Raw genomic sequence first — 5,000 nt, 5'->3', positions numbered from 1 at the left:
GAGGCCTGGTTATGTGGACTTGTTGCCTTACATGCTTCCATATTGTGGCAATTCATGGAGATATATGTAAAAAAAAAAAAAAAAAAACTTGCTAACAATATGCTTAAATGATCCTGAATTTATGGGAATATGTTCAAATTGCCATATTAACTTGCAATCATTTGTGATAGGAAGCAAATGGCTTAGGACACTGCAAACTTTCTCAAGTAAGGAATACATAGTAAAATGTTAGAAATTATTACCAACGAGTTCATATTAATATTAATTTACAGTGTTTACTTGGAGAATAGTATTTTACTGATCTGATAGTTAGATGTGGATGATTCATGTCAATACCAATTACTTGAGTGTTATTTAGGAATGGAAATTCATGACAGGAGAACTGGAAATGTACATTGAACTAATCAAAATGTCAATGTGAAAGATATTTTGGAAATTCATTTAGGTGGAATTTAGTGATCATACTATACATGATATAAGTACATAGTCTGAAGGGATTATTGTCTGATATACTGCATTTTCAAAAATGTATTGTGTCAAGATACATGCTGCATTACTGGGGAATTTCTGGGAGTCAAACTCCTGAATAAAAAAGGATGGTATGACTACAGGAAATTGGTAGGGGAAGGATGCAGGTCAGTTATTAAAATACTGCCAGTGCTAGTAAGAATGTGTTGATGATGCTGCACAGATTACAGGAACATGACATAACTTTCTGGATTTGGACTTTGCATGTGTATATGAATATGGTTGTTGTGTCACTAAAACTGATTTTGTACTCAGATCTTTGATTTATTTGTGATTAAGGCAGGTATGCTTCCATTGTGTGTTGGGTCTGATGACAGGATCAAAAGTTTCTGCGTATGACTTTGGTATCTTGTTTTGTTCAATAATGCAGCACAGTAATCCAGTCAAAGGGCAGTTTTAGCCATGAGGAGAATCACATCACCATGACGGCCTTTAGGACATATGGCAAATGCCTTTTTGGAAAAGGGGGACCCAAAGAAGCTGAGAAGGCAAAGGCTAGGAACTAATTGGTTATGGAAATAAATGCTGTTGATGACAGAAACCACACATTAACACAGTGTGAGAAGAGGTCCAGTAATATGGTAGGACATGCCAGAGCAAAGGCAAGGCAGAATGCATTTGCCCATAGAAGTACTGGGGGAATCTCCTACACTTATCCCTTTAATACCTGAAGAGGAATATCTCCTCTTTGTTTGTGGGAATGGCACAGAAGATGATGGCACTGGCATAATTCAGAAGCAGTGTGGACACTGGCTATTACCCATGTGTGAAGCATCAACAGATATATGATAATGAAGGTAGGTTTAACAACAATAATGAACTGAATGCTGTAATGGAATGATTACACATAACACATGACAATTACTATTAAGAGGTGAACCCTCTACTTCTGCACTTAATGATAATGAACAGACTGTATATGGTAAGTGTCATCCACACCTCCTTACACAGCATACAGTAATGTTCACCAGTATTTGATTAGTAATGCATTCAATTAATTATTTACAGGGTCAACAGCAGAAACAAACAGTTCCACTATACCAATACATTTAGTTTAGAGGATATCAGCAGAAGAATGGCTGATGTTAATGATGATACCAGAGTTATATTTATGAGACTGCCTGAGGAAAGTAGCAGGCAGTTCCCAGGTTTAATAGCAGGATCTGATACCACACAACATGAGAAAGAGAGTAGGGATAATGCCATGGTCTTATTGAGCTGCAGTATAGTACTGTAGCAAGCATCCATGGAAATCTCCACTTGTACAATAGTGAGGACTTACCAGACTCAAGGAAGAGTCAGTTTTGGAAGGGACAGAGGCTATGGTACTGTCCAGACATGTGGGGATATATTACATGGTACTACAAGTGCTTCTCAAGAAGGTAGTGGAAATAGTAGGAGGGAGGAAAAAACACAACAGGTTTCATGCAGGCTATGTCAGCATTCATCCACACAAAGCAAAACATCTCCCTTGAGGTTGTGGTCCTGCAGCACTGTGAGATCAGTGTCTGTAGGTTCATTTGTGTCAAGAAGATCATGACATCACAGCAAGCCACAATCTAGCTCATAAGGCAGCCCCTCCTCAAGATGACATGCACCTTCACATACCCTATATTTAGGAGATGTCAAGTATTTCAGTCTAGGCATTTCAGGTACTTACAGTATGACTTTAAACATAGAAATGTCAATACCTACCTTGAAAGGCAACGAGTTATTAAAAAAAAAAAAAAAATATATATATATATATATATATATATATATATATATATATATATATATAGATCAGTGAGTGTCATTTCGCCAAAAATTTCTGACATAGGGTACAAATCGCCGAAAATCCATTTTGCCAAAATTAGTACTGACAGTGTATCTGCCCTTTTCCCCCACTGCAGTGTGATCTTGGAGTGAGAATATTAAAGTAGGGGGGGTGGGGGAGCATAGCCCCCCCACCCAGTACAGTTTAATATTGTCTAGTATTGTTTGATATTGAGCAGTCCCTGTTAAAAGGGTAAGTAAGTCATTTATAACCTGAGTAGGTGGGGGGCTATGTCCCCTACACCCCCCCTACTTCAATATTCTCACTCCGAGATCACACTACAGTGGGGGAAAAGAGAAGATACACTGTCAGTACTATTTTTGGAGAAATGGATTTTCGGCAATTTGGACACTTTGTCAGAAATTTTCAGCGAAATGTCATAGACCCATATATATATATATATATATATATATATATATATATATATATATATATATGTATATGTATATATATATATATATATATATATATGAAAAAAGGCACAATATGTGAATGCAGGATGTAATCCAGTATTAAGACACTTTACATCAGCATGTATTCCATTTCAATAATGGTATTCCTTACTACTGAAGTAAACATAAGGAAAGAAAGCTGGGCATTATAACAGATTGCACTAATTTACATAATTAATACATTAATGTATCAATAGTACCCAAGCTGTTATCAATGCTACAGCTGACAATTGCTGAATACACAAAACAAGTACAACAAGCTATTTAGAGAAACATTCCTTAGGAAAAAAAGATTACATCAGTATTCTGCCATGTAAACTGGCACTGCTGCCACTTTACCCTCAGTATTGCAGAAATGATTGCATTTTTGAGAACACACACAACTTACTGTGTATGACAAAATGAAATACTCTGATGTACAATACCTTAACAGGGGACAATAATGCATTTTCAGATAGGTAATAGTTATTTCAGACACATGCAACAACTGAAATGCCCACAAAGATAACTTATGGGTTCATAGGCTCATAGAATAGTACTAGGCTAACTGCCCATGTGGGCCATTTTAAGCCTAGCCAAATGCTCCATGTGAAACAGACACCACACCTTGTTTTTGTAAGGTAAATACATAAACTGTTATGCCTACCTCCCTCCCCTGCCAACCTCCCACCCATATTTAAGGGATAAAAGACCTAAATGGTATGTCTTACATGGACCAACTCAAAACTCTGTCATTACACTCAGTATCTTACAGATTACTAAGAGGTGACCTGTGCCTGGCATACAAGGCATCCTCTGACTTGATACTGATATATTTAGTGTACACCAGCAAGTCAAATAGCATCAGAAATACTTGGACTAGGGATCTAAACCTCTTCTACAACATCAACAGAACAGTTTGGAGGGATAGGTATATCTCACACAGGAGACCACTGCACTGGAACAGACTCCCCATCCATGTAAATTAAAGCTCATCCTTGTCCATATTCAAGTGCAGCTTGCATCTATGGATGGGAAACAAGGGATTGCCCCCTGTACTACAAATGGAAAGAAGCATCTCCTAAATGTTGTATTCCACGCATGGGTTGCCGCAAATTATCTATGGTTAATCCCAGTTATTTTCATTAGGGGTAATATATAATTATTGACCATGGGCCTGGGTAAGGCATAGGGTGATCTTTGTCCCTTTGTGGAGAGACAGGCTTAGGGACTGCTGGTGACTGAGCAGCAGGCATGTTGGCCGGTGCACACCCAAGTGGTTGCCACTGCACCAAATCCTGTGTCACAGATGACCATGTACACAAATGGAACAAAAAGAGAAAGGGACAATACAACACATTTTTATATGCATATTGCATTTTTATCCAACTATCCATCTATACATGCATGCATGCATGCATGCATCCGTCATCCATCCATGCATCCATATGTGCACGCATGCATGCATCCATCACCCGTTGAATGCATCCATCCAGCCATCCATCCATCCATCCACAACCCCTTTTTCCCATTTTATGTGCACATAGGGTTGGGGTGTCACATGAAATGGAAGTAATCATCTTGAGCCAATGTTTACACCACTGTGTGGCTACTCAAGTTTAAATTATACTACTACTATTTTACCACTGCCTGGAGATCCTGTCACTTCTTCTTGGAAAGACATCATGACTGAACATTAAAATTTAGACCTGTAAGCTTTGCCCAGTTATTCAATCTTCCTATTCAATGTACCATCATTCGTGAACCTTCTCTACTTCATGTACCTGTGGGACCATGGTAGTTATAATGAAACACATTTTTAATGAATTAATTAAGATCAAAAGTGATTGTTGCATAAAATGGTTGATTTCACCAAATGATGAAGTAAAAGTTACCCAACAATGTGAAAATACTAATGTGAATAGTATATGTCAAACTTTTACAATGAATGAACTGTAAATAAACACTAAGTTGGAATGTTCTTTACCATTGCTAAACACATTTCTTTAAAAACAGAGTAAGAATTTGTTGAATTATCCAGAAAAAAATTACTTAATGAAGTACGAATATATAAAAGGAGGGCTGTGGAAGAATCCAGAAGTTGCTTGCCTTTTCTGAAAGGATATTTGATATCTGCAGTAAGAGCTCAGGGGAACTGAAAAAAGACATGGGGAGGAAGATGGAATTAGTTCCTGTTAAAGGAGCCTGGACTACTGAAACAGGAG

This window comes from Protopterus annectens, chromosome 2.part2, assembly GCF_019279795.1.
Source record: "Protopterus annectens isolate FY-2018-M chromosome 2.part2, PAN1.0, whole genome shotgun sequence".
NCBI lineage: Eukaryota > Metazoa > Chordata > Ceratodontiformes > Protopteridae > Protopterus > Protopterus annectens.
Note: the sequence above shows the minus strand (reverse complement) of the source record.